At 53.9% G+C, this 22,827-nt stretch overlaps 1 protein-coding gene across 1 annotated transcript in view; it reads right to left on the bottom strand.

The window, feature by feature from the left end:
• The window catches only part of rimbp2b (RIMS binding protein 2b), a 100,313-nt gene that overhangs the window by 68,439 nt on the left and 9,047 nt on the right, over window positions 1-22,827 (bottom strand). The window contains 1 exon segment of the mRNA XM_052031816.1: window positions 21,055-21,171. The gene's annotated coding sequence lies outside the window, so the exon portion shown is untranslated.

Below are 22,827 nucleotides of genomic sequence, written 5' to 3'. Positions count from 1 at the left end.
TCTGAAAAGGTCCACAGTTGTATCACCAGGGAGGGTAACTCTGCCAGCACCCTACCCTCCTGTCAGTGAGTCGCTTCTCGAAGGAGGGGGCATCGATCCATCTCCCACCTCATTCAACTCCAGTGTCAATCAGGAAGATGAGAGTCTGCTCCTCTGGACGGAGGTAACCAGCGCGGATTCACCCTCTACCAGTGAGAGTGTGCACACACTTTACGAGGCTTGGCACGAGGTGCAGTCACTGCAATACAGGGAGATGCAACAGCCAATCCGTACACAGCAAGCTCCCAGAAACAGCAAGGAGGTTATATTCCAACGAAGCTGTTTCCCAGGGTGATGTAGAACAGTTCGGACCAGTAACCAAGCAGATGGGATGTCTTTTCTAACTCACTGTGAGGTCTGTGGCCAAGATGTCTGTCACAGAACGTGCACATGACTGGGTGGGAACTGAAGCCAGGAACTCACATATACCACACAGAGTATGCAAGGTGTGCTCCAGGTAAACACACAACTCTGATTTATAGAAACAATTGGCAATTAATCAGGTGATTACAGTTTTATGGTGAGAATGAGTTCCTCTTTCACTAGCTCCATTGTTCTCAACACATTCCGGGACTCCCCCATGTTGATCCCAGGGCTCCAAACTGACTTGTGATCACAAGATATTCCTTAAACTCCAGCAGATTAATTCTACAAAGCCTCACTTCAGGCTTCCTGAAGTATCGATCGTAAAATGCAAAAGAAGGGGGAGCTCATGAGGTAAAACTGTGGCCGAGGAACCTCCCGAGAAGGAAACAAAGGCTGATTTAATCAATGCTGGTATTGATTAGTAGGTACAGTGTATGGTTCGTGCTCAGATTAATAATTAATGCAACCTCATTGTAAATCACTTTGGAATACATGAGATATATTTGCTTTTGGTCTGTATTGATATTTAAACAATAAAGCTGTACCTAATAAATATTCCCCAGGCAGCACCAGGGAATTCTCACACTGACAGCTCTGACACAAACAAAGGGGCAGCAAATCCACCAACAGAGTCCAGTTAAGAATGGGGTTTGGGTGGGGGTGGAGATGAGGAACGGGGGTGGAGATGAGGAACGGGGGTGGAGGTGGGGATGGGGGTGGAGGTGGGGATGGGGGTGGAGATGAGGGACGGGGGTGGAGGTGGGGAACGGGGGTGGAGGTGGGGAACGGGGGTGGAGGTGGGGGTGGGGACGGGGGCGGGGCGGAGTGAAGATGGGATGGGGTGGAGATGGGGGTGGGGGGTGGGGGGTGGAGATGGGACGGGGCGCAGATGGGATGGTCCACTCCTTCTCAACTTCCGTCCACTTCCCGTCTGGTGTGTGTCGATAGTGCTGGAAGGGGCAGAGCTGGTGGGGGGGGGCAGGGGGCGGGGGGGGGGGAGCGAGGCTTCACCCCAACATTGTGTAGACCAGCTGCTCCATTACTCAGTCAGAGTAATTCCTGCACCAACCCCATCTCCCTCAGATGGCTTTAATATCCCCCCCACCCCCGTCGCCAGTCTCTCTCCAGTGTACTCGGGCATCGAGCCTCTCACCTGTTGGATGGGGTGTTTCAATCATCCTCATCCCCACTCTCACCCCACCCCCCTATCCACATCTCCACCCCACCCCCACTCTCACCCCCACCCCACATTCCTGGCCTCTGTTGGTGGATTTTCTGCCTCTCTGTGTGTCAGAGCTGTCAGTGTGAGAATTCCTCCCTTAGTCCTGAATGACCCCTGACTTTGTCCTGGGCACCTGGGCACCCAGCTCAGGGGAACAGACTCCCTCACCCCCTGTGCCCTATAAGAATTTTACACCTTTCAATGCAATCTTTGCTCATTCTCCTAATATCAAGACACTACGGATGTTCTCTGCCTCATCTGATCCGGTGAACATCCACTGCACTCCCTCGATCACCTTGTTAGGTGGGCAGGTGAGTCCTGTACACAGTACAGGTGTGCTCTCACCTGCCTCCACACGTCCTTCAATCCCCTTTAAGTAGAGGACAATGCTTGCAGTGTCTGAGTCATACAACACAGAAACAGGCCCTTCGGCCCAACTTGTCTTTGCCAACCATGGTGTCCATTTACACTGATCCCATTTTCCCACATTAGGTCCGTATCCTTCTCTATTTAACTAATTGTCTGAATGTCCCTTAAATGTAGTGATTGGATCTGAATCCATCACTTCTTCTGGCAGTGAGTTTCTGATATCAACTATTCTCTGTGACTTTCCCCTTTAAAGCTTCTTCCTCTCACCTGGAACCTCTGCCCTCTCGTGTCTGATAGCCCCACCATGGAAAAAGGATTCTGACTCTCCACCCCATCCCCCAGCCTCCTTCACTCCAGGGAAACAATCCCAGCCTGTCCAATCTCTCCCCATAACTAAAGTCCCCCAATCCAGGCAACGTCCTGGCGAATCCCTCTGCACTCTCTCCAGCGCGACCACTCCCTTCCTACAGTGGTGACCAGAATTTCACACAGTGCTCCAAGTACAGTCTAACCAGTGCTTTGTGAAGTTGCAGCATAATGTCCCAACATTTATATTCCATGTTTCGACCTGTGAAGACAAGCATGTCATACCCCTTCTTCACCACCCCATCTACCTGTGTTGCCACTTTCAGGGAACTATGGACTCACACCCATAGGTCTCTCTGTTCACCAACATTCCTCAGTACCCCACCATTTACTGTACATGTCCTACCCCTACATGACTTTCCAAACTGCATCTCCTCACACGTTGGAATTAAATTCCATCTGCCAACACTCTGCCCAACTTTCCATCTGATCTATCTCCTGCAGTAGCCTTAGACCTACACTGTCCACAACACCAACAGTTTTTGTGTCACCTTCAAACTTGCCAATTATACCTCCTACGTTCACATCCAAGTCGATATAAATCACAAACAGCAAAGTTCCCATCCCTGATCCCTGTGGTATACCACTGGCCACAGACTTGCACTCAGAAAAACATCCTTTCACCACTACCCTCTGCCTCCTGTCACCAGGCCAAGTTTGGATCCAATTAGCCAGCTCACTCTGGATCCATGTGCCTTAACCTTCTGGACCAGCCTCCCATGTGGGATCTTGTCAAATGCTTTACTAAAGTCCATGCAGATAATGTGTATCAGCCTGCCTTCATCAATGTTCTTAATTACTTCCTCAAACACACACAATCAAATTAGTCAGGCAGGACTTCTCCACATAGAGCCTTGCCAACAATCCCTGATCATCCGTGATCGGGCCATTTTGGAGCAGCCATTGTGTGAGTGGGCCGGTGTAGGAGTGGGAATCTGAGGCTTTGGCGAGGAGGCACAGGTGAGCAGCAGGTAAAAATAGGTAAGTTTTCTTTTACAGTAGCTAAATAAAGAGACATCAGTGAATACAGGACTGAAGGTGTGATATTTGAACGCACACAGTATATGAAACAAGGTAGATGAGCTTATAGCGCAGTTAGAAATTGGCAGATATAACGTTGTGGACATCACAGAGTCGTAGTTGAAAGAAGGTCAGAGCTGGGAACTAAACATCCAAGGATACACACCCTATCAAAAAGACAGGCAGGTGGGCAGAGGGGGTGGGGTGGCTCTGTTGGTAAAAAATGAAATCAAATCTTTAGCAAGAAGTGACATGGGATCAGAAGATGTAGAATCCGTGTGGGTAGAGTTAATGAACTGCAAGGGTAAGAAGACCCTGATGGGAGTTATGTACAGGCCTCCGAATAGTAGCCAGGATGTGGGGTACAAATTACAACAGAAGATAGAAAAGGCACGTACAAAGGGCAACGTTACAGTGTTCATGGGGGATTTCAATATGCAGGTAGATTGGGAAAATCAGGTTGGTACTGGATTCCGAGAAAAGGAATTGTAGAATGCCTAGGAGATGGCTTTTTAGAGCAGCTTGTGGTTGAGCCCACTGGGGAAAAGGCAATTCTGGATTTGGTGTTGTCAATGAACCAGGTTTGATTAGGGAGCTTAAGGCAAAGGAACTCTTAGGAGGCACTGTACCGAGGTACAGTGAAAAACTTGTCTTGCATACTGTTCATACTGATCGATTCATTACACAGTGCATTGAGTTAGTACAGGGTAAAAACAATAACAGAATGCAGAGTAAAGGGTCACAGCTACAGGTAAGTGCATTGCAGGTAGACAATAAGAAGCAAGGTCAAACAAGTCCACCTCATCATATAAGGGAAGCGTTCAATAGTCTTATCACAGTGGGATAGAAGCTGTCCTTGAGCCTGGTGGTATGTGCCCTCAGGCTCCTGTACCTTCTGCCCAATGGGAGAGGGGAGAAGAGAGAATGACCTGGGTGGGTGGGGTCTTTGATTATGCTGGCTGCTACACCAAGGTAGCGAAAGGATGGGGCAACCATGGCTGACAAAGGAAGTCAGAGACAGCATAAAAGCAAAAGAGGGCACACAATATTGCAAAAATTAGTGGGAAGCTGGAGGATTGGGAAGGTTTTAAAAACCAACAGAAGGCAACTAAAAAGGCAATAAGGGGAGAAAAGATGAAATATGAAGGTAAGCTTGGCAATAATATAAAAGAGGATACCAAAGCTTTTTCAGATACATAAAGAGTAAAAGAGAGGTAAGAGTGGACATCGGACCACTGGAAAATGACGCTGGAGAGATAGTAATGGGGAACAAAGAAATCACAGACAAACTTAATAAGTATTTTGCATTAGTCTTCACTGTGGAAGACACCAGCAATGTGCCAGAAATTCGAGAGAGTCAGGGGGCAGAAGTGAGTGTAGTTGCTATTACTAAGGAGAAGGTGCTTGGGAAACTGAAAGGTCTGAAGACAGATAAATCACCTGGACCGGATGGACTACATACCAGGGTTCTGAAAGAGGTAGCTGAAGAGATTGTGGAGACATTATTAGTGATCTTTCAAGAATCACTAGAGCCAGGAATGGTTCTGGAGGACTGGAAAATTGCAAATGTCACTCCGCTCTTTAAGAAGGGAGGGAAGCAAAAGGCAGGAAATTATAGGCCGGTTAGCCTGACTTCAGTGGTTGGTAAAATGTTAGAGTCCATTATTAAGCATGAGGTTTCAGGGTACTTGGGAGATCATGATTAAATAGGCCAAAGTCAGCATGGTTTCCTTAAGGGGAAATCTTGCCTGACAAATCTGTTGGAATTCTTTGAAGAAGTATAAGGCAGGACAGACAAAGGAGAGTCAGTGGATGTTGTTTACTTGGATTTTCAGAAGGCCTTTGACAAGGTGCCGCACATGAGGCTGCTAAACAAGATCGGAGCCCATGGTATCACAGGAAAGGTACTAGCATGGATAGAAGATTGGCTGACTGGCAGATGGCAAAGAGTGAGAATAAAGGGGGCCTTTTCTGGTTGGCTGCCGGTGACTAGTGGTGTTCCGCAGGGGTCGGTGTTGGGTCCGCTACTTTTCACGTTATATGTTAATGATCTTGATGACGGAATTGATGGCTTTGTGGCCAAGTCTGTGGATGATACAAAGGTAGGTGGAGGGACAGGTAGTGTTGAGGAAGCAGGGAGTCTGCAGAAGGACTTGGACAGGTTGGGAGAATGGACAAAGAAGTGGCAGATGGAACACAGCGTAGGGAAGTGTAGGGTCATGCACTTTGGTAGGAAGAATAAAGGCGTAGACTATTTCCTAAATGGGGAGTGAATTCAGAATTCAGAGGTGCAAAGGGACTTGGGAGTCCCAGTGCAGGATTCCCTAACTTGCAGGTTGAGTCGGTAGTAAGGAAGGCAAATGCAATGTTAGCATTCATTTCCAGAGGACTAGAATATAAAAGCAAGGATGTAATGCTGAGGCTTTATAAGGCATTGGTCAGACCACATTTGGAGTATTGTGAGCAGTTTTGGTCCCCATATCTAAGGAAGGATGTGCTGGCATTGGAGAGGGTCCAGAGGAGGTTTATGAGAATAATCCCAGGAATGAAAGGGTTAACGTATGAGGAGCGTTTGATGGCTCTGGGCCTGTACTCTCTGGAGCTTAGAAGGATGAGGGATCTCATTGAAACCTACCAAATATTGAAAGGCCTGGATAGAGTGGACGTGGAGAGGATGTTTCCAGTAGTGGGAGAGTCCAGGACCAGAGGGCACAGCCTCAGAATAGAGGGATGTCCCTTTAGGACAGAGATGAGGAGGAATTTCTTCAGCCAGAGGGTGGTGTGGGGTCCCAGTGCCCAGGCGTGTGGGGTCCCAGTGCCCAGGCTCACTGCTGCAGTCACTGTGCCAGCTCTATACCCAGCCAGGGCACAGCGTCTGCAGTCACCAGCTGCCCCGCGTCTGCAGTCTCCGGCTGCCCCACGTCTGCAGTCTGCGTCTGGTGCCCTGTGGGGTGCTCACGCCTCATTTGAGGGAAGATTTGCAGACTGGGCGCCCGGCCATCCCTGGAACCATCTGTTGTGGTCAGTGGTGCCTCAACCCTGTGTCTGCTTGGTGACCTGCTCACACCATCCGAGGGGGTAGGTCACTGTCCGTGGGCCGTGGGGGAGGTCACCAGCCAAGGGTTGGGGGGGTGGGACTGGGGGGGAAGGTCACTGCCCCAGGGTCGGCGGGGAGAGGTCACACTGCCTCAGGGTCAGGGGGAGAGGTCACTGCACCAGGGTCGGGGGAAGGGGGGGGGGAGGAATCACTGCTCCGGGGGAAGTCACTGCCCCAGGGTTGGGGGGGGCTGTCACTGCCCCAGGGTCGGGGGGGGGGGGGGGGAGGTCACTGCCCCAGGGTCGGCGGGGGGAGGGAAGTCACTGCCCCCAGGGTCGGTGGGGGGGGGAGGGAAGTCACTGCCCCAGGGTCGGCGGGGGGGGGAGGGAAGTCACTGCCCCCAGGGTCGGCGGGGGGGGAGGGAAGTCACTGCCCCAGGGTCGGGGGGGGGGCAAGTCACTGCCCCAGGGTCGGGGGGAAAGGTTGCTGCCCCAATGTCAGGGGGACAGGTCACCACCCCAGGGCCCAGGTTCAAACCTCAACACAAGCCCAGCCATTGCTATTACTGAACCCGCCCCCAGCCGGCCCCACCCACAACTCAATCCAAGCCAAGACTCGACCCAATAGTGAGGGAGAGCTGCACTGTGGGGAGGGTCAATGCTGGGGGAGCAGGGAGCCACAGTGATGGGGTTGGTTACATTCAAAAGGCACTTGGACAGGTCCATGGGTAGGAAAAGTTCAGAGGAACATGGGCCAAATGGGACTAGCTTGGTGGGCACCGTGGTTGGCATGGACCAGTGGGCCAAAGGGCCTGTTTCCATGCTGTGTGACTCTAAGTCGGCGCTGGGGTTTGGTTATACCCGATTCAGTTGGAGTTTACAATGCCTTGAGATGACATTACAGCAGATTTATTGATTCACAACATTAGACCTTTGAACCTGCAGCGACCAGGTCTCTGCGGACCCGGGTGATTCAGGTCATGGCTGTGTTCAACATCGCTTCAGGCTGACACAGACCTCGACTGTGGGACAACAAACACCGACTCACCACCACGGCTGCACTCTGCAAACCCCGAGCACCTCACATCGTCAACACCGGGTTTATTTTCAGGGAGGCAGGCCTTTCCTTGATTATAAGGCCATTCTCTCTGCTTCAATGGTAAATATTTGAACCATAAATTCCAAAGAATCTCTGTTTGATTGATCAGACAGACCCCACACACACTCCACAGCCCTGCGCTGTATACACAGACCCACACACACTCCTCAGCCCTGCGCTGTATACACAGACCCACACACACTCCACAGCCCTGCGCTGTATACACAGACCCACACACACTCCTCAGCCCTGCGCTGTATACACAGACCCACACACACTCTACAGCCCTGCGCTGTATACACAGACCCACACACACTCCACAGCCCCGCGCTGTATACACAGACCCCACACACATCCCACAAATGACGTGGGAGATCGGTTACAACTGAAACTAATAACCACCAGACACTTGCTCAGACAGTATTTAAGTGTCGGTGTTGTGCTGACGTGAATACACTGAAGCTTCCTCCCTCCTGCTGCTGACATTTCCAGCTCTTTATGCATTAACACGGGGCTGGGATGTGTGGGAGGAAAGTGCTTCTGTGGGAATGGCCGTCGGGTGCCGAGCGGGGAGCAGACCCAGCTGAGGGTCTGTGTGACTCTCCCTAGCACCATAACCCAGGCCAGAGGAAGCCTCCTCCTCCAGCCGTTCGTGGGTTCACGGCCGGACTCCACTGTCTCGCCCCGGTAAAGTGCAGAGAGCTCCCAGCGTTCCCCACACTCTGTGTGAGGAAATGCAGCCCGACTCTACCTGAGGGCTGCTACCTCGTGCTTGTGATGTTGTCCAGCCCTCCCCGGGGCAGGGGGCAGGGGTGTGGAGCAGAGGTGTGGGGCAGGGGTGTGGGGTGTGGGATGTGGAGCAGGGGGCTGGGGTGAAGGGTGTGGGGGCAGGGGTGTGGGGCCTGGAGAGGGCACTGGGTAGAAACATACCATCAGGGCATTGAGTATGGGAGTTGGGGAGTTTTATGCAGTTATATAGTTTTTGGTGAGGCCGCACTTGGAGCACTGTGTACAGTTTGGTCGCCCTGTTCTTGGAAAGATGTTATTAAACTAGAAAGAGTGCTGAAAAGGTTTACCAGGATGTTGCCTGGACTTGGGGCCTGAGTTACAAGGAGAGGTTGCGTAGACCAGGACTTCATTCCCTGGAACGCAGGAGATGGAGGGGTGACCTGACAGAGGTGTATCAGATCATGAGGGGCATAGACAGGGTGAAAGCACACAGTCTCTTTCCCAGGGAGACAGTGATAAAAACAAGAGGGCAGAGGTTTAAGATCAGAGGGGAGAGATTTAAAAGGGACATCAGGGGCAGCTTCTTCACACGGAGGGTGGTGCGTATTTGGAATGAGCTGCCAGAAATAGTGGTTGAGGCGGGCACATTAGTGATGTTTAAAAGCAATCTAGATAAGTCCATGGGTAGGAGAGGTTTAGAGGGCTGTGGGCCAAATGTGGTCCAAATGTGGGCAGGTGGGACTAGCTCGCTGGGCAGCACAGTCAGCATGGACGAGTTGGGCCGAAGGGCCTGTTTCCCTGCTGTGTGACTCTGTGACTCTATCAGGAGGGGTGGACGGGGTGTGTGTGCAGAGAGCACTCCCTCCTGTGGGACAACCTAGAACCAGGGGTCACCGTTTAAAAGTGAAGTGTCACTGGCTGGACTGAGATGAGGTGATCGTCTCCTCTGGGATGCCAAGTCTCTGGAACTCTCTTTCTCAATGACACTGGAAACTGAGACATGGAATATGTTTAAGGCAGAGCAGCAGGTTATTGACTAGCCAGGGTGAAAGGTTGCTGGGGAGCTGGGGCTGGGGATCTGAGCCAGCGATCAGCTGCTCGTCAGCAGGTTCAGAGGCCTGAGTTCCCATCCTCATCCAGCTGACATTGAGCAGCAACCGTTCCTCAGGGATCCGGATTATAACATCACCAGCCGGAGAACAGGGGGCCGCTGCTATCCAACATTGTGACTTTCAGGGAATGCGTGACGATATCCCTCATCAAAGACGTGCTAATGGATGAAAGCTCGGGGCATGAAGGGAAATTGTTAATTGGATCGCGAGCCAGTGCGATGACTGGTAGCAGAAGCTCTGTGTTACTGGAGATAATTGGTGGGCACTTCGCTGTTTGCAGAACCCCTGGAGAATCGAGACTCACTGACAGCGCTGAGTAACATTTACTTGTTGCCAGAAAACACTCTGCTGAGGCTGTGCAGGAATACATTGTCCTACTGCGTTCCTGTGCCCACATCAACCGACTGGTTAACACACGGTAGCAGCTCCACCGAAGGGGACCTGTCCAAGATGGGGCTGAGTATTTACAGACAGTTCCAGCTCCCGTCAACATCAGCCGCTGCTGGTGCTGAGAACAACTCAGTGATATACAAAGCACAACACCTTTCACTTCCATTGTTGCCCTGATGGTCACACAGGAGGGAAAGGTGGCCCTGGCTTCTGTGAGGAGACATGTGAGAGTGGACAAGGTACGCACCCAGTCCGTGAGGTGTGTGTCACCCTCACCCCCTCATTCACAGTCATGCCTCAGCCCTGACCAGAAAAGGCAAGAAGCTAGTGTCTGCTACAAGACAACCAACCCAGCTCTCTCAACCCCCTTCCCCCTCCCAGCCTCCTGACGGGACCACTCCAACCTCCCAGTTTCTCCAGACGTCACATTCTGACGATGACGCTTTCCGCATCCGCGCCCCACAGCTGACAGAGCTCTCGGCCACCTCTCCTCTCTCTCCCACCCGCCTGCTCTCACCCAAAGCAAGGACAGGCTTCCCTAGTTCTCACTTCACTTCCACCCTCCACACTCAACGGGTCAAGTTCCGTAACTGCGACACCTTCAGAGAGATTGCACCCTGAGGCACGTCTCCCCCTTCCCCATCAGTGCTCCAAGGGGACCGCTCCCCTTGTGGCTGGACCACTCTCCCGTCCAGGCCTGTTCACACAGCACCTTCCGTGTGACCACAGGAGGTGCAGCATCTTGTCCCTTCCCACCACCCGGGGATCCAAACACTCCTTCCAGGTGAAGCAGTGATTCACCGTCCCCTCTCCCACCCTAGTGCACTGCACTGGGTGATCACACCGAGGCCCCCCCCCACACTGGGGAAACCAAACACAGACCGGGTGCCCGCTTTGCAGATCTCCTCCGCTCAGTCCACAAGGGTGACCCTGAGCTTCCCGTCACTTTAATTCTCCGTCCCACTCTGACTCCAACCTACGTTGCCCCAGTATAGGCTGGAGGAACCTCACCTGTCTGCACACACTGCAGCCTCGGGGCTCAGTGTTGAACAATTTCAGGTAACCAGCCATTCCTGTTTGTGGCGGGACTGGCCAGTTCTGGTGAAGGGTCATCAACCTGTAACCTTGACTCAGAGTTTCTCTCTCCACAGACGCTTCCTGACCTGCTGAGTGTTTCCAGAATCCCATTTTTCACGTCAGATTCCGGCAGCTGCAATGTTTTGCACCTCACAGTTCCAGCCCAGTGTTTGTCCCTGGCTCCTCCGCTTCAGTCTTGGAATTACGTCCCCTCCGGGCCAGATACAAGACTTCCGTGCCCCTCTCCACCTCGACCCCATCACCGATACACAGATCTTCCTTCCGTTCTCTCCACCACTCCTCTCTCTGCCACCTGAAACACCTTCCCTCACTTTGCTGGTTCTGAAGGAGGGGAGTCTCACCTGAAACTTAACTCTGTTTCGCTCTCCACAGATGCTGCCTGACCTGCTGAGTATTTCTGTTTTAATATGAAGGGTCTCGTATGGAGTACGGGAAGACAACGGGCAGGGTCACTCCGTCTGCAGCCACCAGCCATTATACAGAGGCCACCTGACCAAGGTTTACTGAGCAGAAGGCTGTCAGTAGCCCCTGGGTGAGTCACCGTAGTGTACGTGGGGGGTGGAGGGGGGGGGGTGCGGTCGGGGGGTGGACGGGGCATCAGGCTGCTTTATCCTGGATGGTATCAATGTTCCGGCACTTGTGCTCTGTGAATGGTGAAAAGGACGTGATGTCAGGAGGTCAGTCACTCACCCCAGGATCCCCTCTGACCCGTCCTGTAGTCACGGTGTTTATGTGGCTGGTCCCTGGTCCTAGGTGACCCAGGACGTGGATGGTGGGCACTCGGTGAGGGGACTCACCGAGGGATGGTTGCTGTGAGTGTTACTCGCCACTCATTCTGATGGAAGGAAGGTCATTGACAGGCAGCTGGCGGAGGTGCTCGGGTCTCGGACACGTCCCGTGAAAGACCAATCGATGGGGTGGAATGTTCAGTTCAAAAGCTGAGAGTGAATTCTGCACACATCCACGGTGCTGAGCTCACCAGCTCCAGGTCCCCTTCACCAGTCCCCTCACACGGTCAGCCATTGCCTCTGCCAGTCTCCTGCCCACCTCGCGGCAGCCCGATAGGAGCAGGGACCACACTCGCCGGCTGAAACCAGGCCAGGTCTCCGGCAGCGACATTGACACCGAGCGCAGAGTCAATCCCAGTGACTGCAGCTGTGCTCCCCATCCCGGTCGGAACGTGGGAGGGAGGAGGGTCGGACAGCTGACAGCGATGTGCCCGCTCGCCCACACCTGGGCTGCCCTGGAGCAGCCGGTCTTCCTGCAGCAGGGAGAGGCACGGGGAGGGTAGGGAACGGGAAGTGGGGAGAAGCACGGGGAGACAGGGAACGGGCGGCAGGGAGCGGGGAGGCAGGGCCTCTCTACCTCTCCCTGTTTCCAGGAGTTACCCCGGGGTACTTACAGCACTGTGTTCTGGGTTGTCTAAAGCCACAAATATTAAACTCTCTCTTTAGTGGGTGTGTAAGTGCCGCAGGTATTTGTTCTTTCTATTTCAACATAGGAGGAGGCTGTTTGGCCCATTTGTTCCATGCCAGCTCCCACCCTCATTTCCCTCTACTCCTGCAACTTATTCCCCACCAACTCCCCTTTGATGCTATTGCGACGAACCGACCAATCTTTGGAAAATGGGAGGAAACTGGAGCATCCGGGGGAACCCACCCAGTCACAGGGAAAACGTGCAAACTCCGCACAGACAGCGCCGGAGGTCAGGATGGAACCTGGGCCTGTTGCGCGGAGGCAGTGGCTCCAACGTTATTCAACAATGCTGTTTTCACATCCTCCTGCTCAAACCTGCCCACCGCTGTCCCCGGGACCCTCAGCTGTCCTCCGCCTGTACACCGCTCTGCCTAGTTCTGGTGTTTGTCCGTTGTGGTGTCCAGGTGTTCCTGTACCACATGAACATCTGTCACTGTGACAGCACTTCCCCCACCAGCACCTCGGCCCTGGTGACACGGACTCTGAAGACCCCTCCCTAAAGGACATCATGTTTTGCCATCGACGTTAACAACAACATGTTAGATAAAAATAGGACTTTGATTCAAGGAGAGCTCTTGAATTAAAATCTAGCCCAAAATATAATTTTACTCTGAATAAAATGTCCAGGGAATACAATGTGCAGATTAAACACGTAGCAGGGAAGAGAACAATGTTGGAAGTGAAAGGATCACACCTCATGGGGGACACAACTAGGGCAGCGGGTTAAGCCCTGAACGTTAATCAGTCCTTACCCTGTGTTCATGTAATTCCACCATTTTCTGTTTATTGGGAAATGAGATCAAGTAACCAATTTTAGAAAGTCTGTTCTCAAGCTGTTCCGTGACATAAAGCACTTTATTCAGCTTGATGTTTACCAGCTGTTCTATTCTCTGACTCGAGATAATCACACACTGATTAAAAATAGATCAATAATTCCATGATATTTTCTGCAGAGCTGAATGGCAGCAAATATCTGCTCCCCTCTGAATTCGCAACACGGAACCTTTAGACCCGAGACATCAGCAACAAACAGGCCGCTCTCTGGGCAGAGAGGACACTTACCACTGCTCCACATGTACACATATGTGTGCACACATCACACATGTGCTTATATACAGACATGCACACACTCAACAATAGAGGAAAACAGCAGGAGGCCACTCGTCCCCTCAAGCCTGCCCTAACAGTCAATGTGATCGTGGCTGATCTGTGCTGGTCTCAGCTCCTCTCTGTTTCATTGCGCACACACACACACACGCACAGATACACACACACACACACACATGCACAGTTACACACACACCTGCACACACACATACACACACACACACAGATACACACACCTGCACACACACACGCACAGATACACATGAACAAATACACGCACGCGCACAGATACAGGCACGTGCGCACAGATACACGTGTGCACAGGCACATGCAGAGATATACGCACGCGCACAGATACACACACACAGAAACACACTGACACACACCCCACACCCACCCACAGACAGATACATGCGCACACACATACAGAGATACATGCACCCAAAGATACACATATACACACACAAACACAGGCACACACACTGTACAGGGCCAGCACAGACCGGGGAACTCAGAGTTCACGACTCCAGCCACATGCTCTTCCACCAGCAGCCATAGCTGTGGGTGAGATACAGGTGTGTGTGTGCGTGTGTGTGTGTGTGTGCGCGTGTGTGTGTGTGCGTGTGTGTGCGTGTGCGTGTGCGTGTGTGCGTGTGTAGAGACCCAGTAAGGCAGGTCAGAGAAACAGATGGTGACCTGCATTTCTGTAGCACCTCACAAAAACCTTGGCACGTCCCACAGGGTCTCACTGCCAGCCAAGTCCCACCAAAGTGTGATTGCTGTTGGAACAGAGAGAATGTGCAGCCAGTCCATACACAGCAAGATCCCGTGAACAGCAAGGTGACAATGGGCAGGTGTTGGTGGGGGTTAAATATTCACCCTCGACACAGGTGTGGGACCTTGTAGCCTTGAGACAGGAGTGGACCAGCGTTTAACGTGTAGCCTGGTCAGCTCTGCTAACTCTGCGGACCCCTCGGTACCGACGGGTTCCTGCTCCTGCCTCCCTGAAGCTACAGGTGGCAATTGACTGCTTTAAAATATCCATCAAATGCTTTGCAGAGCACGGCAGGGTCATTACAGAGAGAGATGAAAGTGTATCCCTGCTGTGTTCCCCATCCCTCTCTCTGCACGCTCCACTCACAGGCTGCACTACTTCATTAGAAGCTGTTTCACTGCATCTGCCCTCTGTGGAATGACACAGTTGGTGCAGAAGGTCCGAGCTCAACGAGATGGGCCAGAGCCGCGTTCCTGTGAGTGAGCGCGGACCCACCGCGCGCAGCGAGTGCAGACCCACTATACACAGTGAGCGCGGACCCACCGCGCGCAGCGAGCGCGGACCCACTATACACAGTGAGCGCGGACCCACCGCGCGCAGCGAGCGCGGACCCACTATACACAGTGAGCATGGACCTACCGCGCGCAGCGAGCACGGAGCCACTATACACAGTGAGCGCGGATCCACCGCGCGCAGCGAGCGCGGAGCCACTATACACAGTGAGCGCAGAGCCACTATACACAGTGAGCACGGACCCACCGCGCGCAGCAAGTGCGGATCCACTGTACGCAGTGAGCGCGGACCCACTGTACATAGAACCACACGGCACAGAAACAGGCCCATCAGCCCGCCCCGTCTGTGCTGACCACGGCTGAGATACACTGGTACCATCTACCCATGTTTGGCCCGTATCCTCCTGCACCCTACCTATCCATGTACCTGTCCAAACACCTTGTAACCGTTGTAACTGCACCCCCTTGACACTTCCCCCTACAGCTCGCTCCACACACCCACCACCCTCCGTGTGAGAACGTTCCTCAGGTCCTCTCTCCCTCCCCCACCTTGTTCAGTCTCAGAACTGGTTCCAGGGAACCGAGGGGTGTGCGGGTGATGCAGGGAGCTGAAGGGCGGGCAGCCTTGCTGAGAGGCAGAGGGGCTGAATGGCCTCCTCCTGTTCCCCACGTTCTCCGCGGCGGCGTGGGGCAGGGCCTCGCACTCGGACAGAGCAGGACTCGGGGACGTGAGGGGAGTTGCAGACCCAGGTTCTGCACTGTGGGGGTGGGGTGTGAGGGGTGTGGCTGTCACACTGAGGGAAGGGGCGAGGAGCAGGGAGCTCAGGATCTGTGGTGCTGGGACCCTGTGGTTCGTGATAGAGGCTCAGGGAGGTGAGTGTAGGAAGTAGGATTGGTTAGTTTGCTGCTGACATGAAAAGCGGTGGCGTCGTTGACGGACAGGAGGGCTGTCTTGGGCTACAGGAGGGCACCGATGGGTAGATGGAACGGGTGTGAGGTGTTGTACTTTGGGAGGGTTGGTAAGGGAAGGACATAGTTAACGGCAGTATTGAGGAACAGAGGGACCTTGGTGTACAAGGATCCCCGAAGGTGGTAGCACAGGTCGATAGGTTGGTGAGGAAGGCCTTCATTAGCTGGGATATGGTATAGAAGAGCAGGGAGGTCTCGATATAACTTTACAGATCATTGCTTAGGCCACAGCTGGAGTTTGCTTCCCTTGCAGCAGGGAGTGCTGAGAGAGGAGCACGAGGGGAAGAGATAGGGTGGAGAGTGGCAAACTTTTCCCAGTGACGAAAGTTAGAGGGCTTAGGTTTAAGGTAAGGGGTGACAGATTCCAGGGGGATCTGAGGAAGAGGAGCTTCCCGCAGGGGGTGAAGCAGGAAGGTGGTGCTGAGCTGGAGGCTCAGCCTTGCAAAGAGGCTCAGGGGTGGTGGAGGCAGAGACTGCAACATCTGGAGTATCTGGAGCAGCTGAAGTGCTGGTGAATGGGATCAGTACAGACGGTCAGCGTGGATATGGTGGGCCAAGGGCCTGTTTCCGTGCTGCTCAACTGACCAAACGCCTGTGGAACAACCAGCAGGGGAGGCGGCTGTGACATCACTTACCAGCAAACAGGCTACGTATTAAAATGTGTCAGCCTGTGGAGAGATGAGGGGGCGCGGGGAGTGTGGGGGTTGGCGCGGGGAACGTGGGGGTTGGCGCGGGGAGAGATGAGGGGGCGCGGGGAGTGTGGGGGCTGGCGTGGGGAGTGTGGGGGTTGGCGCAGTGAGTATGGGAGCTGGCACGGGGAGAGACACGATGACAACCTTCTGCTGTGATTCCCACAAATGCAGGAAGGGCTTTGTGAGTCCGGCATCGGACTCTGTGCTGGAGCAGGTGTCCGAGATTGGAACACTCAAAGCTACAAACTGCAGAGGCTGTGTGTCATTTTTAATTACTGTGCACTAATTATCACTCTGGAGCAGTGAGACCAACACTAACACTTGCTGAATAAACCACAGACCACACAGGGTGAAACCAGCAGGCTGAACACAACCCTGCAATAACCACCCGGGAGCCCAACTACAGGCAAAACTACCTCACAGGAAGCACCACACTGCCAGATGTGGCTGACCTGGGAACTGACTGTCAGATGTTGCGGACCATTCACTGCTAGTTGTCACTGACAATTCACTGCCAGATGTGGCTGACCTGGGAACTCACTGCCAGATGTGGATGACCATTCACAGCCAGATGTGGATGACCAGGAAGCTCTGAGAAAACCAACCAATCTGGGCCCAGCCCAAAACAGATTTCCCAAAAGGTTCTGGATTCCCAGGATCAACCTTTGTGGGAAAGGTTTACAGGGTCCCTGTGAGGTTCGTCTCATTGCTTGGTGACAGGTTGTTCAGTCGGTGATTCTGGAACCTCCATGTACATCGGAATTAGGAGCCTGATCTACTGTTCACTGACCGTGGCTGATCTTCTGACCCCAGTCCCATATCCCACAATTCTCTGGAGGAAACATGTGCCAATGGACTTTCCCTCAGGAATGAGGGCATTTTACAGCCACACCTGGATCTCACCACCAACAACCTCCCGGTTGAAGGGAGCTAATCCTCCAAATCACTGGGAAAGTACTCAACCTACGGCCAGGCCAGCCTCAGTGTTGGGGCTGTAGTACACTGACCACACCGACCTTAGTGCCCCATCAACACTTGCACCAAAACACAAGAGAAAGGACTTTCTGGTCAACATCCACAACATCCCCGAAACACACTGAGCTCTGCTGCGGAAGACGTTACCATGTGCAGGGAGGAAACCATTCAAGGATGTGCCCAGGACCTTGGGAATCCCTGGTCACCACCGCCCAATGTTCAGGATGGGATTGAGAATGGGGAGGAGGAAGGTCGTTCCCCCTAACTGAGGAGTTAAGAGCGGGGAAGCAGCGTGGGTTAAAGGCCAAGTCATTCAGCACCAAGATGAGGAGAAAGCTCTTTACTCAGAGACTGGTGAATCGCTGAGTTCTCTCCCACGGGGCAGTGGAAGTGCAACAAGTGGTCAGGACGCAAAGGGCCACGTTGTCCTTCATGGTGACAGGGCTGGAGTTTAGAAATAGGCAAGTTCAGGTGCACAGGGAGCTGGTGAGGCTGAGCACAGTTCTGATCTCTTTATCTCACTCAGGGTTGACTGGCGCTGGAGGGGGCATGATTGGCCAGCAGAGATTCACTGGGCTAATCCAGTGATGAGGGGTCACCGCATCACGTGGCTAAAGAAATTAGGTCTATGTTCTTTGTTTAGAGGAATGAGCAGCAACCTTACTGAAACTAGCAGGATCCTGACGGGGGCCCGACAGGGTCGGTGTTGAGATCCACCGGGGGAGAGACCTGAATGAGGGGTGGTATTGAGCTTGGGGTGGAATGTGTTTGTTTACCACTGGGCTGTGTAGGAACAGCTTCTCGCACAGGTGGTGAATCTCTGGAACATAAATCAGTCATCGTCCCACCAAAAGACAGATGTTTCCTGGGAGCTGCGTGAAATGTTTGAACAGTAGACACAAAGTAAATGAACTAACCAGCTGTGCCAAGGGAAGCTTTGTCACTCTGACAAGGTGACCTTTACCCAGAGCAGACAGTCGCTCTCTGATCCATCCACACCCCCTGCTAAATGCCTCTGACTGCCAACACCCAGCTCCCATCTCAAAACCAACAGGCTCACAAAGCAACAACTTAAACATCAACGTGTCCTGTGATATAATCCTTCGACAAGGATAATCCCAACAAATGCAGGGCTTCGCAAGTCATAGAGTCACACAGCAGGGAAAGAGGCCCTTCGGCCCATCGAGTCCACGCCAACCATCGACCACCCATTTACATTAATCCTACAGTAATCTATTTTATTCTCTCCACGTTCCCAATGACTGTCCCGGGATTCTACCCCTCGCCCACACTTCTACACACTAGGGGCAATTTACAGTGTCCGAGTAACATAGCAACCGTATGTCTTTGGGACGTGAGAGATGCCCGGAGCCGGTCCCTCCACCTAACGTCATGTTGAAGATAGGATAACAATTTGGAGCCAAGAGAACAACAACCAGCGATGTCAGGGACGGAACGGAGTCTCAGTCCCACCGGCACTCCCTCGGCATGGCTCGGCACCAGTGAAACCTCCATCCATCACCCTCCGGAGCAGGCATTACCCCGAGGGTGCGGAGGGGGTGCAGCGGTCTTTGTTGAATGTGCTGCCAGAGGAGGTGACGGAATCAGGTACATTTAACCAGGCCAGGTACGGCAGGCCAATGGGACCGGTGTCGATGGGCAAGGTTGGCTTGGCCCATAGCTGTCCTGTACTTTGTAACTCTTCACCCCCGCAGCTACAGAGCACAGGGCCGTGTGGTCTCAGATACAAACCACCATGGATTCTCTCCACCAGAGCCACCTGACAGATGCATCAGACACAGAGGGCTCTCCTCACCAGCGGCAGGACTGGTGTTGAGGCCCCTGTAACATGCGCTCCCTGTATCCCAAGCCTTGGCCTGAGGCAGGTGTTCTGCCTGCTGGGAGGTCACCAGCTCGGTGAGAGACGCCCTTCAACTCGCCCAACCTCGCCAGTCTTCCAGTGAAACCAGGTGTCCGGAAGGGAATGCTGCCGACCGGCACATTCTGGAGCACGGGAGCACGCACTGAGGCTGCACTGTAGCAGGAGCGGCTGGGTGAGTGACCCAGACAGTGGACAAAGTCAGGGGTACAGATGGAGGAGATAATCTTACTCACAGCAGAGGCATCTAACACTCGAGGGCAGAGGGGAAGGGGTGAGATATTTAGGGGGGGGGTCCCAGGAAGGGCACTTTTATCCGGAGGTGGTGGGAATCTGGAAAAACTGCCTGAGGGGGTGGGGGAGGAAGGGGGGTGGGCAAGGGGTCAGGAGTTGAAGGGTGATATCTGACCCCTTGGGCGGTGGGGGGGGGGGGTGTTGGTGTATCAGGGACCCAGTGGGAGGGGCAGGGTGGTGTGGGGTGGGGAACACACATTGACCCCCGGGGTTACAGCGGCCGGACTCTCAGGGGAACATTCAAGCCCATTGCGCCTGACGGCTGTTGGCCAGAACCCCCCATTCCACCCCCCCCCGTCCCACTCCCCCCACAGCTCACTCACTGTACGTACAGCTCAGTCCTTTCCAGCCATCTAGTCCGTACACGTCACACAGCCTCATCCATTCAGCCCAGGTCCCCCCCGCTTGGCGGGACCCCGGGGCAGTCACTCGCTGCCCTGGGCCGTTCCCTGAGCCCTGCACCCCCGTCACAAATTTTTTTTTACAAAATAAACTTTATTCATAATAAAAGACAAACTATATACTATTACAAAACAGTGCAAACCTTTACATTCTTGTACAGATCATTCATTAGTGTTACCTTCTTATATAGAAAACAGCACCGATTCCACACGTGTGGCTCCCTGGAAACTACCCAGTCCCATATTTACAATATTTAGGGGGCGAGTCTGCGCTTCACCAGCCTCCCACAGTAACCCATGGTAACCCCGCAGTTACCCCACGGCAACCCACAGTAACGTCACGGTTACCCCACAGTTACCCACAGCAAATGGGAATTAAATGTGAAACATGAGGCTGTTAACGGTTTAAATTGTTCTTCCATTTGAATTTACATGAAATTACACTGTGCGACAGTAACAGTGTACACACTGACACACACACACACGCACACTAACACATACACTGACACACACACACACCGACGCACGCACACACACTGACACATACACACACACTCACAAACACACGCACACACACCGACACACACACACACACACAGACACGCACACACACTGACACACACACACGCACACACAGAGAAAACAAAGTATTTGCCGAGTTGGTGCCTGTGGCGTTCCCACGACAAACCTACATTAACTACACCATCTTTAACAACCTACTGAACAGCACAGTAAAAACAACACTGAAATTTTCAAAGAGAAATTATCACCACCAGCAAAAACGCGGCATGGGACGAGGGACGGGGTCCAGGGACGAGGGGGAGCACAGCTGTCAGTGGTGAGGTGATGGGGGTCAAGGGATGGTCACAGGGTAGGAACTGGTGCAGCACAGATGTAGGGAGGGGTGTAGGGGCCAGAGGGGGGTCACAGAGACGGGGAGGGGTGTAGGGGTCGGAGGGCATTGGCAGGCAGTCAGTAGGCACAGGGAAAGGGTCAGAGACAGGGAAGGGACGGAGGGGGGGTAGGGGCCGGAGGTCAGTAGGTGCAGGGTGAAGGGTCAGACAGCACTGCCCACTCAGGGGCACAGGCAGTACAGTCAACAGCAGAGACCTCAGCCCCGACACTCACCACTGGCCTGGGGGTCTGCTTCCCTTCCTTCAGCACCGGGACATGGGTGCCAGGGGCGGAGAGCGGGGGGGTCGGCCGGGAGCTCGTCCCTGCGGGGGGCAGCAGCCCATTCCTCAGCTGCAGGGAGAGAGCAGAGGGGTTATACTGCACGTTCCCCTCATCCACCCCACATACAGCCCCTCCCATACAACAGCCCAGGTCACCGAACACTCCCTCCCCACCTCTGTCCACTGCCCCACCCATCCCCAGTACTGAGGGAGTGTCACACTGTGGGAGGGGCGGTGGGGAGGAGGGAGGGCCACACTGTGGGAGGGGCGGTGGGGAGGAGGGAGGGTCACACTGTTGGGAGGGGAGGAGGGAGGGTCACACTGTGGGAGGGGTGGTGGAGAGGAGGGAGGGTCACACTGTGGGGGGGGGAGGAGGGAGGGCCACACTGTGGGGGGGGTGGTGGGGAGGAGGGAGGGTCACATTGTGGGAGGGGTGGTGGGGAGGAGGGAGGGCCACACTGTGGAAGGGGTGGTGGGGAGGAGGGAGGGCCACACTGTGGGACCTTCCATTCCTGGTGAGATGCTAAACTGACACCTCAGCTGGATATGGGAGCTGGAATATTCAGTGGACTCGGTGGATCAGACTGCAGTGTGTGGGAGCTTGCTGAGCACTCGTTCAGTGTGGGGTTCCCTGCTACAGCAGCTCCATTTCCGCAGGACTTCACCTTTGGCCAGGTGATGGAATCCGCTGTGGGAAGCAGAGATGGGGTCCACAGACATCACGGAAGTGTAAAACAGGGAACTTTCAAACTGAAGGCTCCCAGTGTGCGGGGAATGGGAGAGTGTATGGTTACCTCCAGTCACAGAGGACAACTGGAGGTCAGAGTGATCCTTGTCAATGCTTGGCTGCCGCTGTACAGACGGCCCTGGCTCGTTAGAAATTATTTATACAGCTGAATGCTGGGAGCACTGAGGCAGTGTGTCTGTTGTCAGCACTCTCAGCACACTCCACTGCCTCCATCCACACAGCCCAGTGTGTGTGCTTCACCTCTGGATCTCTCCACCTTCCCCCACACTGCCAGCTGACCCTCTGCCCCTCAGCCCCTCACCGTCCCCTCTCATCACTGGAGGACACGGTAACCCAACGCTCCAGTCGCCACGTGCCCCCACACTGCGCCTTTGGACCCCGCTGCCAGTTACAGGCGGGTGGAGGTGAAGAGAGGCATTGCAGTTACTGAGCAAGGCCACTGACCTCAGTGCTGTGGTATCAGCAGCAGCCCCTCCACTGCCCACACCAGGTCCCACACACGGCCGGGCAGGGCGAGGCTGCGGACTGGGAGAATGAGCAGAGATCTTATTGAAAGTCTCACAGGCTGAAGGTTGCCCTGGTCCAGGGCCCAGTCTCAGGGTAAGGGGGAGGTCACTGAGGACCGGGATGAGAAACTTCCTCACCCAGAGGATGGTGAACCCCAGAGTACAGTCTTGGGGGGTCAGCCCGATGGATGTTAAGGGAGAAGAAGACATGGTGTTAGGGCAGGAAATGGGGCTGAGGTAGATCACCCCGGTGTCGATGATCAACAGAACAGGCTCCAGGATTTATCAGCACCTTAGGGCAAATGTCCACCTCCCCCACCCTTCACCACAGAATCCCTGGCTTCCCTCTATCGGAAACCGCTGGAAACACTCGGCAGGTGGGGCAGTGTCTGTGGAGAGTCAACGTTTCCAGTCCGACACCCTGGCTCAGTCCTGATGCTGATTTTAGATGGTGAAGCAGTTCAGCTCAGCG

Source organism: Pristis pectinata, chromosome 17, assembly GCF_009764475.1.
Source record: "Pristis pectinata isolate sPriPec2 chromosome 17, sPriPec2.1.pri, whole genome shotgun sequence".
NCBI lineage: Eukaryota > Metazoa > Chordata > Chondrichthyes > Rhinopristiformes > Pristidae > Pristis > Pristis pectinata.
The sequence above is the reverse complement of the archived record's forward strand: the minus strand, read 5'-3'. Positions and strand labels throughout refer to the sequence as shown.